Source organism: Bactrocera neohumeralis, chromosome 4, assembly GCF_024586455.1.
Source record: "Bactrocera neohumeralis isolate Rockhampton chromosome 4, APGP_CSIRO_Bneo_wtdbg2-racon-allhic-juicebox.fasta_v2, whole genome shotgun sequence".
Taxonomy (NCBI): Eukaryota; Metazoa; Arthropoda; class Insecta; order Diptera; family Tephritidae; genus Bactrocera; species Bactrocera neohumeralis.
Genome location: NC_065921.1, coordinates 9008454 through 9025798, shown reverse-complemented (window position 1 = coordinate 9025798; position 17345 = coordinate 9008454). Strand labels below are relative to the sequence as shown.

The 17345-nt window shown below is 35.5% G+C and overlaps 1 protein-coding gene across 1 annotated transcript in view; it reads left to right on the top strand.

The window, feature by feature from the left end:
• The window catches only part of LOC126756880 (protein FAM13A), a 101740-nt gene that overhangs the window by 8996 nt on the left and 75399 nt on the right, over positions 1-17345 (top strand). The window lies entirely within an intron of this gene.

Sequence of the window (17345 nt, the reverse complement as noted above, 5' to 3'; positions counted from 1 at the left end):
TTGCTCCCCCTTCATCCCTGTTGCTGGCGCAGCGATTATGCGGCGTTAGCCATTGAAAGCCGCAATTTCTCTTGAAATATTTTCGCCTACGCCAAGCGAACAACAAAGAACAGATTGCAATGCAATGTACGTCACTCGCCTAAGTGGACGGGAATGCACAAAAGTCGGAATGGAAGTGAGTGCATTTGTGTCTGTCTCTGTCCAAAGGAGCTTTCGACGCCTTGTCAAAATGTTTGTGTGGCAGTTGATGGGTTTGATATGTCGGGAATATGAACTGGAAGAATGCAAATGAGCTCTTATTATAAGTATAATTCCATATTTTCTGCGAAGTAAATAAATTAAGTAAATATAAACATATGCACGCAAGACTTGAGTCTTTGACATACTAACAACGAGTGCTCTCAACTAAATAGACTGTGGGTGGACGCAGAAAGTACAGCAATATATTTATTTTTCGATAATGGAAAATTGTTCTGACTCAAGGCATTTATGATTATATCTTTGCCAAAGGTATCGATTCGTTGAAGAGAGTTTTGAAAAGATATGAAGATAAAGATAGAAAGATAAGAATATTGCCTATGTTGGGAAGGAAGTTCTGGGCTAAACTGAAAATATATAGAGAGAATTAATTATTCTAATACATCATTTGATCAAATTTGACCGGGACTGTCACAAAATTTTCTTGTATTTTAATACAAAACTTTATTATCGCCTTCTAAATAGACTCTAGAGCCGATACAAGCTTGCCAACATTAAATCCAAACTTTCATATATTTGTTCTAACCTCGGCTGGTTTTTCATACACTTTCTGAAAACTTCGGTTGTGATGGCCCTCGGTGTTTCAGCGAATTTTTATTTTTCAGTTTCGGGTCGTTTTTGAATCGCCATTCGCTTGATTATTGGACAGTTTCGGCGTCATTGATTAATGTAGGGTACTCAACTCTGTTGTCAAGCATCACTTTACCTCTACTCGACGTCACTTTTGTAAAAGATTCAGGTGTTTTGGTCTAGCATTAAAGTCCAAACATATCTTCATCCCTGAAATACCGTCCCACAGTTCCTATATGCCGAGTTGCTGACAAGTGCTTTCAAAATGCAGGAGTGCAAGTCGAGTAGAAAATCGTTCGAACCTTCCTTGAGTTTGTTGACGTGCGGCTTTTGCTGCTCAGAGGCGGGTGCGTATCTCGGCTGCAACAAGATAGTTGTCCGATTCAATATAAGACCTCGGAGCGTACGAACGTCTAAAACTCTGGATACGTCTCTTCCGATCACAACATGATCGATCTGGTTGGTGGTTTTTCGATCCGAAGAAAGCCAGGTAGCTTTCCTACGTTGGAATCTAGTACTAAAAATAACCATGTTTCGAGTCCCGGCTAAGTCGACTAAGATACCTTCTTTGCCCACCCTAACATTAAAGTCGCCAAACCGATTTTGACATCTTGGCGGGAGCAGCTCTCATAGGTGCGCTCCAAGCGCTCATAGAAAGCGTCTTTGGGCACATCGTCCTTTTCTTCCGTCGCGGCGTGGGCGCAAATCAGCGATTTTTGAATAACTTCGCTTTGATGTGGATTGTGGCTAGACATTCATCTACTAGGGTGAATTCTAAAACTAGGCGACGGAGTCTCTCGCTGACCACGAATCCCACACCGAATTTGCACTCCTTTATATAGCCACTGTAGTTGTTCTGTCCATCGCACTTCTTTGATGGCGGTGATGTCAGCTTTTATTTTAACGAGGGCGTCAACCAGCTAGGCAGCGGCACCTCCCCAATTAAGGGTCCAGACATTCGAAAATGTGTTAAGACAATCCATAAGAGTTGATGAGATCCTCTGCTATCGCTTTGATGCCAACGCGACGATTTCCAAGAACTGTTCCTTTAACTGAAGGCAACTTTAGATGACTTCACGACCTTCATTGAATGCTTTGAGCTTGGCAAAATAATTGTGTTCGTGATAAAACAGACTCCCCAAAAAACGTATGCAACATTTTCAACGGTTTCGTAGCCGTGATTAAAACGGAAACACAATATATCAAGCAAACTCGTAACATTTTTTTTCAATCCAAAAATCGTCTGCCAAACCCTTCTCGATGTAAAGAAAGTACTGTCAAACACACACTAATTGAGAAATGGAGATAAAAATTCATTAAAACATAAAAAGGTGCTACCAAATAAGAAAAATATTTTATCGGCTTCGGTTGCGCTACCTGATTATTTGGACCAGTCCGGGTTAAATTTGATCAGATCGAAAGACAAAGCGAATCCATCGATTGTGAGCTCACGCTGCACGCAATGAGCTTCAGAGCTTTGGCCATGCAAATTTTTTATGAACGACATGTCTTACCTTCGATATCCACAGGGTATCTGCTTTCTGGATCAACCTCTTTTTACTGTTATCCAAGTTAATTTTATAAATTTTTTGATGCTTTCGTGTATTGTCATTCACCCTTTGGGGTCAAGCCCGCCGCGATTTCAGCAACTACCATTCTTGATTTCGTGCCTTCGGATCCTTTGTGGTTTGGCGGTGTAAATAAGAACAGTTCGTCTACTTATTATTACAGTGAGACTGTGGTATCGAACATTCGAACAAAAACAACTTCATTCGACTGTGAAGAATGTAATGTCGACTTAAAGCAAGACAACAACCTAACCTAACCTTAAGCAAGACAATACAAGTCTTTCTGCAACTGCTGGTCATGTGAATCTCCCTGCCTACAGTCGGTGCAAATTGTGAAATACCTACACATTAACTTTTCCATCAGGCAATGCACTCTATTCATGCCAAGGCTATAGCTTTCGCTGCAAAAACTTGCTCGAACATGCTGTGTAAGTAAGTATATCAGCTGAGGCACATACATTTCAAAAGTGTATGTCTGTCGGTAAGCCAAATATGCACGCTCATTGATTTTTATACATTTTACGAACTTTTTCTTCTTCTTCTTAATTGGCGTAGAAACCGCTTAGTCGTTTCTTCTTCTCGCTGCGTGGTAGCCGAGCGGTTAACAACAGCGCGCCAGTCGTTTCTTCTTCTCGCTACGTAAGCCAAATATGCACGCTCATTGATTTTTATACATTTTACGAACTTTTTACTGGGTGATAATAGAACTCGAAGCGTGCAGACGCGTTGCAAAGTCTACTTATAGTCTTCCCCACCCTACCGCATGCCAAAAAGTTTATGCTCATTTACATTTACAGCAATAAAAATGCTGCAAGGACGTTAAAAATAGCAAATTTCATTCATTGGCGAGCCAAAAGCGAAAAGAAAACCCAAAAAAAGTGCAAAAGCAACAACTTTCTGTCCACATTAAAGCCGCTCTACTCATAATTTGGCCTCAACTTAAAGTGGTTCGCGGTGGCAGCATGACTTTTATCAACATGACATAGCATGTGGCTGTTACCACCACCTCCCTTGTTGCTTTAGCGCAGCCGAAGGCATGCCGCACATCACGTACGCGGCTTTGGCTGTTGCCACGAGGACACTGAGTGCTTCGGCGAGTACCTGCGCTTGTCGCTACTTAACCGCCCATGGCAGGCGAATGCCAACGCACCGTTATAAAAACGCATAGCCGCCCCCCACTTCCACACACCAGAGACACACGCACACATACCGACCGCTGTCCGTTGCACCTTACCATTCCACAAGAAAAATATTGCGCAGCACGCAGGAAATGTGAATTTGGCGAAATATGTATGTATGTGCTTCATGTGGAAATCGATAAAATGGCGCATGCGCCGTAATGCGAGCCGAACAATGCGCGTGGCTTTACACTGTCGATTTTTGGCGCCATTCACGAATTAACGCGTGGAGAGCGATACAAACGCTCTCCTGTGTCTTTTTCTCTACACAATTGAAATATGCGGTTGCATTTGCTCTCTGCCGCAGCTGTTAGCCTTGCAGCATCCTTGTCGGCGCTGCGCTTGTAATAATTTGTCTTATTTCTACATCAACATGTCTGTATGGGTTCGCCACTCTATTTCCTTTATACGCCATAAATTTCTCGCAGCTGAGTTACTTCACGCCACATTTACACCCATCACGTTTTTCTTGTTGTTGTTGTCCCACAAATTTATTCCTTTGTCATTTTCATTTCAACTTTTATTATCTCTTACATTTGGCTTTAGGCGACAGCACAGCAAAGCAAGCAAAAAACCAATTTGACCTCAATTTTAAAAACATTAGGCGACGCTGGCTTCGTTTTTATTGGCTTTCGTCCCTTTATGGATGGCACGCGTTCTACCATCTGTTTCCAAGTGGTTTGCGAACTTTTTCAATGGCGATAACGGTTGATGTGTTCTGATACTAGCGGTGCCGAGGCACATAATTCAATCATTATGTTGAGCATGAGAAATGATGGTGTGCTGATTGAAAAATTAACGAGATATTATTCAAAGAGAAAAATAAAAGAATCTATAGCTTCGCCCTTTCTAGACGCCCAATATATTATAGTAGTAATAAACACGGACGTACTATACATTGTTAGAAGTCTCGAAAAGAGTTGCACTGCCTCTAAAAACGACATAAGCTTCCCTTTCGCATTAAGCGGCTGAATTATAACCCAAACCATCTGTTCAAATTTGACCCGGACTGACTACATTTTTATGTTTTTTTATACAAATCTCTATTAACGCCTTCAAAATAGGCGCCTGAGCAAATATAAGCATGTCAATCAATAATTTTCCAAACACTTATTAGAAGCCTCGGCTTCGGCTCATTTTCAGAGCGCCATCCAATATATTGTGAGACAGTTTCTTCGTCAAATTCATAAACCCACGTTTCGTCACCAGTAATAGTGCGATTGGTGAATTTAGGGTCTACGTCTACGTTGTCAATCAGCATTCAGGTATGTTTTTTGCGAGTCTAGCATTAAACCCTTTATACCCAAAACTTTAACCAAAATGTGTTGATTCGTTCCATGAGAGATGTTGAGATCCGCTACAATTTCTCTATTGCCAACATGACGGTTTTCGGGGGAACATTTCACGCATACTCGCTGTTTATTTTTTTCATAGTAAAAATTGTCAGAAAAACTTTTGGCGTCGTAAACAGACTCTATCAAATTTTATATGAATCTAAAAAAAATATTGATTCGGTTTACTTGTATCAGTCCGGGTCAAATTTGATCAGATAGTTTACTCATAAACTACATTCAAACTCTTCCCGATCCTGGGAGCTGCATTGCTTTTTCTTTATATATCACCATATTGTCCGGGCCAAATTTGATCATATAGTCTATATAACTATATCTAAAATCTTCCCGATCCTGTGAACTGCAGTGCTTTTAACTTTATAAGAGCTAAATTCTTATAATAATTACAGTCCCCTTGGACAAGACCAACGGATCCGAAAAGGGTTCAAGAGGGGGTAGTAACTCTACGTACATTAGGTGGCGACAGATATTTCATCCATTAATTTCGAAATCTTCCTCGGAAAGTAGTGCCAAAAATGAAAAAAAACTTCTCGTAAGATCATACTGTAATGATTGTCGCTCGAAGAAAAATTTCCTGCGATCGGTCGACCAAAACAAGGAGAAATATGTGACCGTTGCTGAAGTAGCTCGCATATAGTTTTAGTTGTAAAAGTAGATATGCCTTAGAGAGCCGAAAGTGTCCAAGCAAGCTTTCGCACGCCTTATTAAGGGTTAGTTGCCGGTATTCACAGCATGGAAATGATAAATATGGTGGAAAACCAAGCTAAATTGACCCATAATCCGTGTCAACTGATTTTTATGGATTGCAGACTACCAAACCTTTAACTGTTCTTTAACTACCGGAAAAATATTAATCATAGATAGACGTATTTTTATATTATAGCCAGCCCCCACCGCATTAGAGAAATGATAAGCCACAATTCACATCTGTGCCCTCTAATCAATGCTTGTATTAAAAAAAAGTTAAAAAGCTTGCCGCTTTAATTTGCGTCAAAGTGGGATTAAGCGTCTATTAACTTTCATAAATACGAAATGTCAACTGCCAATTTAATTTGTCAACTTTCACGCTCTTCCATTCTCTCACTCTCGCTGACCTTCCTTAACCGCTTTTCATGCTCGCCGCCTAATCAACTAACCTCATTTGCCGCACTTCGGTGTGCGCCCTTGGGATCCCTAATCTAACCTCACCATAAGCCACCAAATACTTTGTGGAATATAATTCTAGTGAAAACCGGTAAAGCTCGTGCGCTCTTCCCACTTAAAATTCGGCGAATTGCGCTCGCTAATTAATAAGTACTTCAGATATTAAATTACAATTGTCTACCTGACGCTTGCCCCTCAGCTCTAGGTAAAATTGATTAAATGTCGCGCAGCAACAACAAATATGAAATTTACAACCTCGCCGTTGTATGTTTGTATGTGTGTGCGTGTGATTCATCTAATATTCATGGTTAAATTTGTTGATACTTTTGTACTCACACCAAATGTTTATATTCGCAGTTGTTGTTGTCGTTGCCGAAATGAGTGAAAGGTGCGAAAAAGTTGGCCGCGCCGCCAGCCAACCGGCCAACCTGCCAAGCGTGTAGGTGTGTAGGCGGAAGTTCAACAAGCGTCGTAAAAAAGTTTGCGGCAAATAAAAGAAGAAAAGTAAACAAAAATATTTGCGTCGTAAATTTCCTTCCACGTTGCGTACTTTTCCTTCCTGTGTTTGTACTCTCGTCCTTTTATTTTATTTTCTGTATATATTAACTTAATAATCATCCATTGATGCAGTGTATTTGCGTGCCCGTGTGTTTTTATTAGTACAAGTACAGGGTCATTAAAGCTTTTCACAATGGAGATACAAATTTATAAACATATTCCCATTCATGTTGGTCTATATACAATATAAATTTCGATTAAAATATATGCATGATTTCCGAATTTTTTTCTTTTTGGACTTGTTATTTACAAGAGACTTGCAGACTCCTTCGGTATTTAGTAAATATTCAGCTTCTTCTTCTTCCCTTGCTTTAATTGAAATGCATTTTAATTTTTAATTCGTTGAACAGTTTAAAGTACAGTTATAGTTCCTTGAATAAAGTAGCTTTCTCTAAGCGAGTAGTATGTGATAAAGCACCTTTTCTTATTAGTTCAGCTTGCAAATCCTAGTCAGCTTGTGTACAACCTAACTGATGCCTCGGTAGTTTTTAGGACGTTGAACAATGTTTATATGACCAGATACCTGTAACATATATACCTTCTCTCCCTGAATCAAAAGACATTCCGTCTTCAAGGCAGCTAAAAATCCATTATGAAATTATTTAAAGCTCTAGAATATGTATCCACCAAACCGAATTGTAAGATATGGAAGATTATCTCTTTCAAATGTTGGCCGCAGTTACGTCTCAGATGGGCCATCCGTTGAGTTCAATTTTCCATGATTCGTTCGAGCATTTTGGTAACTGGCGAATGACATACGTGATGTTTTGCTCCAAGGCCTGAATCGAAACGGCATTGTCCGCATAGACTTTAGACTTTACATATCCCTAAAGAAAAAGTCTAACCGTCTGATATCACACGATTTTGGTGTCCAATCGACCGGCTCAAAAGTGAAATTATTTGCTCACCGAAGTGTTCTCTCAATAAATCCATTGATTGATGCGATGTGTGGGAAGTGGCGTCGTCTTGTTGAAACCAAATGTCTTCGAGATCACGACCTTAAATTTCTGACATCAAATAGTGGGTTATCATGGCGCAATAACGGACACCATTGACAGTTACGTTGTCATTCGTACCAGTTTTGAAGAAATGTGGACCGATGATTCCACCGACATTCGGCAATTTTTCTTGTTTACATACCCATTGAGCCAGAAATGGGCCTCATTGCTGAACAAAATTTGGCTCAAAAACATCGGATCTTCTTGGAACTTTTCAAGAGCCTATAGAGTGAAACGATGTGGCTTGGGAAGGTCGAGCGGCTTCAGTTCTTGCACAAGCTGTATTTTATACTTTTTCAATTTAAGATCTCGACGTAAAATGCGCCAAGACGTTCCATACGTCAGTCCGAGTGGTGCACCGAATCGACTCTCCACGATCTTTGTATACACTTTCAGCTACGGCTGCTATATTTTTTTCACTGCGTGCTGGACGTGGTCTATTCGGTTGAATGTTATCCAATTACGAATGCTGGGTCTCAAGATGGGGATGGTGTTGCGAATAGTATGCTCAGCAGGCCGATTATAATGACTATAAGTTGAGCGAAGCGCACGAAACATATTCTTTACAGAATGTGAATTTTCGTAATAAAGTTGAACGATTTTTAAAAGTTGCTCAGGCGTAAGTCTTTCCATGATAAAATGCCAAACAATGCTGAACAAAAATAACATTAATGCTTGACTCGATTCACGCGTGATCTGTCAAACAAAGGCTATTGAAAAAAGCCCTCCAACTTTTCGACACCATTTTGGTAGTACGATTTATCCTTTGCTTGGAAATACAACAACTTCACCTTACGGTCAACCAAAAATTTGTGGACTTTTTTGATGTTTTCGTCAGTAACAACCTCTTTTGCGCGTCCACTGTGTTCACCGTTTTCGGTGCTCATTTCGCCACGTCTAAACTTAGCATACCAATCAGTGATAGTTAATTTTACTGTCAAGTTTTTGCCTAACTGTACTTTTTCCCTTCAAAAAAGCAAAATTTTATCAACAAGCGAAATTATTTTTTTCCATTTTTTCACAAAAACAAAAGTTGTGTCACTCTAAATGATATTATTCACAAACTAACGATCTGACAGTTGTCAAATTTATACACGCTCCTTTTGAAGGTTAGGGCGAGCTAAAAATCATATGGATTTAATTCTAGTTACGCCATCTATGTGTCAGGCCGGAGACTTTTCAATTCACCTGTTGCGCCATTATTATCGCTGATTTAATAATTTAAAGTCCTCTTTATGAATTTAGACTCTTCTAGCTGATTTTTTATGTTTTTCTTTATTCGCTTTTTGAAAGTGTTCTGGGAATTTTATGAGAACATAGTTGAAACTCAGTAAGGCAAAATTATGAAAGGTGGTTAGTTCTTTTAATCAAAATAATTTGAATATAAAGTTTAGGAAATTTTGCCAATAATATCTTCGTACAGCTAACTGCGCTTGAGACATCCCATCATATTTGAAACTTTATTATTCGCCATTAAATAATAAATTTATAGCATTTTCTGTTAGCTTTTCATATTCACTTGTCAGCTGTCAGCCGTCACATATGTATTACAGTTTAAAATTGGCAATTATACTAAATATTCATATAATATTTCGGCGACTAGTCAGCTGTAACGATCAGTCGAGTTTAGCGCTCATAAATAAAGTAATAGCTGTTTTGCAAACGTAATCGCTTCAAATTACGAAATATGACGGAATAACAAACTTTGTACTAGTACAAACGATGTACGTAACTCTTTATCGGAAAATGTGTAACACTGCTTGCATTATGATTATTTTACTTTAAACGCTATTGGCTGTGCTGGCATTTGACCCTTTGTTTTGTTTACATAATAAATTCATATTGGAAGCCATGGAAATGAAAGGGGAAAACTTTCGCACTTTTGAAATGCGAATGATGTGCGCAAAACGGTAAAAAGTTAACAGTTAACAGTTGACTAGCTGACACTTGGCAGTTGCCAGTTGGTAGCTTTGACAGCTGTAAATGACGTAATCGATTAGGTTTGATTTGACGGACATTTGACGTAAAGGAAGTGGAAAATTGAAAAAAAATTGAAAGTGTTTTTAGATGACATTGATGTATTTGTCGGGAGAGATCTTCTTATTATTTTTTATTATCGCATTACATTACTAATTCAAAGGTGATTTAAGCTTCTGAGGCAACATAACACAAATGATATAAATTTTAACAAAATAATTTACAATCTACTCATTTATGTGAAAAAAAATTAAATTTTGGCAGCGGCTTTGATCAAAAATTGTAGTCATTAATTAAAATGTGCAAATATTTAATAGAAAATATTATATTCCCCACAAGTTAGTGACTTAGCCTGTGAGGCGATATGGTAAATATTTACGTAATATTTATTTGTGTACTTAATAAAAATAGTTCCGCTTCGATGAAGGCAAAAATGAAATGTGTATACTAAGCCATTTTCATTTCTATAATTGAGGGGTGTGCAAAAATTACATTTTTTGGCTTAACGCCAAAGGCAATTTGTAAATGATGTAAACATATTGTATAGAAAAATTGCCCAACTGTGAGTTTGTCCCATGAAATAGGCAGGCGCATTAACGGCAATTTGTTAGAGGAGTAGCAGGCAGCCACAAATTAGGAAGGAACTAAAAGAAATTTTTAAGATTTAAGTATATGCTAGAGAGTTGTAGGTATTATTAAATTAAAAATTTCCCGTTGTTTTTCATTAGATACCATTATTGTAATTTGAAATTATTTTAGCTTCAAAAATATTTTCAATACCAAATTTTCTCAAACTGATTTAATTTTTTATGTCCATATTGCAGAAATTGTTTTTTCCATTTTTTTGAAATAAAATATTAAAAACAGGTGGCAACACTCCTCGAAATTTTTTCAAATCAAAATCTTAGTTATATCTGTTTATTTTATTCAAAAAAATTTTCTTGCATTGAGATTTTTTTCTAATTTTCGAAAGGGTGGCAACTCTCTATCCTTTTTATTTTAAATTTGCGTGGAATTATTCCATACAATAAAGTAAGTATTATTAAAATAAAAAAATTTCCGATGCCTTTCATTAGCTGCCATTATTTTAATTTGATTTTATTTTTAGGTTTGGCAACTCTTTTCAAAAATATCTGCAGTAGCAAATTTTTTAAACTCATTAATTTTTGATGTTCATATTATAATATAATATATCTATAATATCTATAATAATCTTTTTTCAAGTTTTTAAAGAAAATAATAAAACAGGTGGCAACCCTACTCGTAATTTTTGTAAAATCTTTTCTTAGACTCATATTAATTTTGGTGTCCATATTGCAGAAATTGTTTTTTATAAAATATGAAATACAGGTGGCAACCCTCCTCGAAATTTTTTTTCAAATCTAAGTCTTAATTATATCTGTTTATCTTAGTTTAAAACATTTATGTGCATTAAGATTTTTCTATAATTTTCAAACAGGTGGCACCTCTATTACCTTTTTATTTTATATATTACATCGATATATTCAAAAAGATAGGCCAATCGGTTTAGTTTTCGGTATAATGTTTTTTTGTTTTACCAGCAACGTGACGGTATTTTGTTGCGTAACGCAATTTCGTTGCAGTCACTAAATACGGTGAATCATGTTATTTTTAACAATTTTTAATTTGTTAATGAATTAGTTAATTTATTTTCCAAGACGCTTTCGAAAGCTTTCGGTTACAAAGTATTTGAATCTAAATATTTTGTTACAAAAACTACAACTAAGGTGCGCCCGCCGCAAAAAAACACCAAGACCGTGATGATTGACGTATATTTAATATTTTTTTCAAGTTTTAACCAATCCTTTTGAAAAAATTGCCAATTTTATTTTTTATTTTCGAAAAACATTCCAGAACTCGCAGCATAAAAATACAATAAAATTAATATTAATTACAGGAAGCATGCTGATATTGAAATTTAAACCGCTACTCAACAAAGGTATTCAAAAAATCGAATGCGTCAGCTTGATATTGAATAAAAATGCGAATGAAACATAAACCGAATGTGTCAACACATACAAATCAGCCACGAGAAAATTTGTATTAAATATTGCATTTGAATTTGCCAAACTTTTTGTAGTCGCTGACGCTTTGATTGATCCATTTGCAATTTGTTTTCAATTCATGCCGGCGCATACATTTGATTTTATTGGCTTTTTGTTGTTGCGCATTTGTTTGCCATTTAAACGCGTAGGTTGACCGGTGATTTACAGCTTTGCACGAAATGCTTTCTGAATGCTTAATATGTGGGAAGAACACATCAAATGTATTTTATTTGAATAACTTATGCCACTATTGATGAGTTAATGCAGCCAAATTCATGATGAATTGCCGTTCTTCACCTAAAAAAATAATGGATTTACTAATGGCATTATGAAGGTAAAAAAGTCTCCAAAAAAAGTAGTGTGTGTTTAATAAAAGTCGTAGGAAAAATTTCTGTTTCGAAAGAGACACTACAGTTAGTTTGATCTACGAAAAGAACAATTTGCAGCAGTTTTGGTAAAACACTATGATATTCAGATAAACGGTCTTTTCACAATCCTCTGAGCTCAGTGCTTTTGATAAAAAAAATCTAATTTAAAAAATATTTTTTTTAATTTCCATTATTATTATCAAAAAATAGAGTTATGGACCGATGTTGTTCATAATAAATCAAAAACACGGTGCTTCTTATATTTGGTATACAAAGGCAGGTCTATATAAAAGGTGATCCATTTCGCGGTTCCCTACTTTTTTAAAGAAAACACTCAGAAACTTCAAACCTAATGGGGAGTGTTTATTATCATTATAAAGAACATTCTTTCGCATTTATTTTTTGAAGATTATGTCTTTAAAATGTTGGCCGTGGCCACGTCTCAGATGGTCTATCAGTTGAGTCCAATTTTCGATGACTCGTTCGAGCATTTCGACTGGTAAATGGCGAATGACACGCGTGATGTTTAGCTCCAAGGCCTGAATCGACGGTGTATTGTCCGCATAGACTTAGGACTTTACATATCCCCAAAAGAAAAATTCTAACGGTGTGATATCACACGATCTTGGTGGCCAATCTACCGTCCCAAAACGAAATGTGTTCTTTCAATAAGTCCATTGATTAATGCAATGTGTAAGAAGTAGCGCCGACTTGTTGAAACCAAATGACGACAAGATCGATAGTCGGTTATCATGGCGCAATAACGGTCGCTACTGACGGTTACGTTCTCACCGGCATCATTTTTAAAGAAATATGGACCGATGATTCCACCGGCCCACAAATCAAACCAAACCGCTGTTTTTCTGGATGAAATGGAAGCCCTTGAATCTTTTCACGTTGCTCTTCGACCCAAATGCGCCATTTTTGCTTGTTACGAACGTGAATTTTCGTTCGCAAAGTTTAACGATTTGTAAACGTTCTTCAAGCGTAAGTCTTTACATGATGAAATGCCAAACAATATTGAACAAAAATAACATGACAGCTTGACACGACTCACGCGAGATCTGTCAAAAAAATTCTATTGAAAAGAGTACCGCTAAAAGTACCAAGAAATAAGTATTCAATTACTCAGCTACAACCTACCAATTCATTCGATGCTATTTTCGATGCGCGAAGCATCATTAGCAGCCGTTCTCATCAAGAACTCCTCCCTTACACCCTACATTGTGTCTCACTTACCAATAATGCGTTTTGTTTTGTTCAAACAAAGCAAGCTTCATACTTATGTATATATGTATAAATTGGCTGGTTTTGAAATGCCTTGCCCTCTTGTGTTCGAACAGCTGCAGGTGAAAGATAAAAAGCCAGCGATTATAATGAGAACATCGAATTGCAAAACAAGTGACGTCATAGCGCTGATTACGGTGCGCTGATGCGGTTGAAGCGGTAAGGGTAGGTCAGTTGTTTGTTCAGTTGCCTGCAGATGGCTGCTCCACTGGCAGCAGAGTGTATTACAAATAATTTTTTAAGTTGTGCCAAAGGCAGCAAATATTTAAAGCAGAAAAAAATGTGTGCAAACATAAATTTCTTGCAGCTAAATTGCCTATTTTTACGAGATTTCCCACGAAAGCAATTATTTCTAAATTTGTATACATTTCCACGCATTTTTATAATTCATTTTTTTGTGTTGATTCTACTTTATATACATATATATGTATGCTATTGTATTATGCAGAGCTTGCCTTAAGCAGCTTATTCCATTCACTTTGCGCCTTGTTGTTTGCGTTACAAGGCGCAAAGTGAATGCTTATATACAAGTATAAATATATATGTATATAGAAACACAAGTAAATGAATACGTGAATTCTTGGCCCAATTTTTGTTTATCCAGAACTGTTGCTTATTTGCTTTTACGCTCGTTGTTGCTGTACAATCTTCTGTTGGAGGTGTGTCGTATGCAATTCTGTAATTCCTCTGCTGTTGGTTGTTTTTGTTTTTACAATATGATACGATGCTGTGCCTCATTAGTCGAATTTTATTTTGGTGCCTTTTACATTATATAAAGAAAATACTTTTTGTGCACGTCAGCTTTTGCTGCCATGGTGAAATAGATTGCCTGTCTATAATGCTTGCGCAGAAATAAAATTATATTTTTATATGTGTGAATCAAAAAAGAAAAAAGTTTGTTTATTCCAATTGCTACTTGGTTGTTTATCCACTTATTTGTTGCGCCCGCTGGTGCTGGAAATTGCCGTCGATTAGCGGCTATATTTCATTGGAAAATATGCTTAATAATCTTGCTGCTGTTTTTGCGGGTGCTTATAGCTGAATTATGTTGTGCTAGGTCATTGTTTTTGAACGATTTAGGGAATTTACGAGTTAGATTAACGAGAATTTAATTGAACAATGTATATTAAGTAGAAAGTTTGTAACAACCAAAAGGAAACGTCTGAATATCTATAAAGTTTTTATATAAAAATGATCAAACGAGAATTAATTCTGCAGTTTCTGAGGTATCGATCTCAACTTTTGTACACGTCCTTCCATAAGAATCTACTTTTTCTTCGCAAGCTGCTCATTTGTTGGAATCGTTGATATCAAACCGTTATAGGATATTGCTGTCATTCAAAACGAACGATAAAATGCAATGTATGAAAAACTTTTTTATTTGGCGTGATATCTTCACGAAATTTGGTGAACATTGTTGTTCCAGTCTGCGCTACAATCTTCGAAGAAATCGCTGATATCAAACTCTTATAAGATATAGCTGTCATACAAACTGAACGATCAAATACATATCCTTGTATGGTGAACTTTTGTATTAGACGAGAGATCTTTCCGAAATTCGGCACGGTTTATTATCTACGGCCACGATACAATCTCCGAAAAAGTTGTTCAGATCAGAGCACTATAGCTTACAGTTGCCATACAAGATGAACCATCAATATCGTATACTTGTATGTTAATCTTTTTTATTTGGCAATATGTGCGGACGAAACGCGTCCCAAAGAAGAATCTTTGAAGAAATTGTTTAGATCGAAGTACTATGGAATATAGCCTTCATACAACCTTGTTTATTATACAGAATGCACCTGTGAAGGATATTATAGTTTTAATGCAGCCAAAGTTGAAGTCTTCTTTATTTATTTTATAAAGTTTTAGTTCTTAAGAGTAAGGCTTGGGGCACGCATAACTCGACCAAGGTGAAAATTCTTACTAGCTCGATTGAAGGAAAAATTGATCTCCGCTTCACTATGTGCCTAGCCTTAGTGTTTCTTTCTCTGTTAGGATAGTGTATTCTATAAAATGTGAGTCATCTGCACTATACTAATATGATTAAATATTTTTATGTTACTAAATATTAATATCTCTCCCATAATGTGTATGAAAGCGAGGTATTTTTCAAAAATTTTGATTTGTAACAATTTCACTTAACTTTAAATATTTCTTTGTATAATCCATGTCTTGTGAAATAAGTTACACAACCGCAGTTTGCAAATAAGGCAATTTTTATTCAAGGCCACACTGAATCGCAAGCAGCAATACCGTTAAAATGACCAAATTACTCTATGACTACATGCACATAATATTTGCATACATCCCCACCCCCCTTTGTGGCTAGGTAGTCAGTCATCTTCTCCTCATCAATCATGACATCAATCATATATATTTGCATTTCTTCGGCCTCACGTCATCCACCAACACATAAAATTAGCGAAGACAGACGAGTGTGGGAGTGTGGTAGTTTGAAACAATAAACTATGGAAGCGGCCATTATTTATATATCGGCAATTTGCGCATCGCGTAACCATAATGAATGAATATAATCTCCGACATCAATTTGCATGTCCTGCTGGTGGACAAAGGCGCAAAGCGCAACAAATTCGTTAAAGAATGGAAAGTTGAAAGCAGTTTCATAGAAATTGAGTTAATTTCACAACACTTTCATATTCTGGCATAGTTTTTGTATTCATAAACGTGCCTGCAAGATTTCGATCGTGTGTTAAGTATATTTTTGTAAGAGTATGTGTATGTATTGCATCAATTTTTAAAATGTTGCGTAAGTATTTTATATTTATTAATAATAATTAAATTCTTGAAATGCATTTTTTCTTAGTTTTCTGTGATGATTTTTTCTTATATACTATCTGTATTTTATGTATATAAACAAATATATATTTTATTATATTTTTTATCGGTGGATTTTATACGAGCGCTGTATGAAAATTACAGCGGTTTTATGTGTGCAGTAGCTGTGTTCAATGAAAACTCGCTCGGTGGGTGTTCTAGACAATGTTGCTGTTGTTGTTTGTGCGCTTTTCCTGCTATTGTACGCCCAGGAGACTGGCACGCCTGTGCAAATTTAGCTGTTGCTGTGTAATTTGTTATTTATATGCGTCGAAGTGTATGTACTATATACACACATTGTTGAAATTGAATTGAAAAAAAAATAATAATAATATTTGTAAAGCAGTTACCACAGTTGGCAAAAGACGCGGCGCTGCCAAGGAATATGGCGGTGACTAACAAGTATAAGTTTCGATAAATGTACATACATTTTTATTTTGCTTTTGCTTTTTCGAATTGAATTTTAATTTTAATTTTGCTTATAATTTTTATTTTTAGTTTCATTTTCATATTAATTCTAATTTTAATTTTAATTTTAATTTCAATTTTAATTTTGATTTTAATTTTAACTTTAATTTTTATTTTTTCATTAATTTTTATTTTTTCATTAATTTTTTAAATTAAATAAAAATTATAATCATAATTAATTTAATTCAAATTATAATCATAATTAATTTTAATTTCAACTTGTATTTTAATTTTGATTTTATTTTTATTTTAATTTTAGTTTTATTTTTATTTTAATTTTAATTTTAGTTTTAATTTTAATTTTAATTTTTCTTTTAATTTCTACTTTGCTTTTAATTCTTTTTTTAATTTTTCTTTTTTCATCATTAATCTTTTAAATTTTAAATTAAATTAAAATTATATTTAATTTACTTTAATTTTAATTTCAGTATTAATTTTAATTTTTCTCTTTTTTTCATTAATTTTTTAAATTTTAATTTTAAATTTTATTTTAATTATGTATATATTTTAAATTTTTCTTTTTTATATTTTTTTTTATTTATATTTATGCGTACATAATTGAATAATTGTAACCTGATTTTAATTTCAATTTTAATTTTTATTTTAATTATTATTACATTTTTAATTTTATTATATTTTTTTGTTTACTAATTTTATTAATTTTTGTTTGCATTTATGCGTACCTAATTGAATACTTGTAACCTGCTGGGACG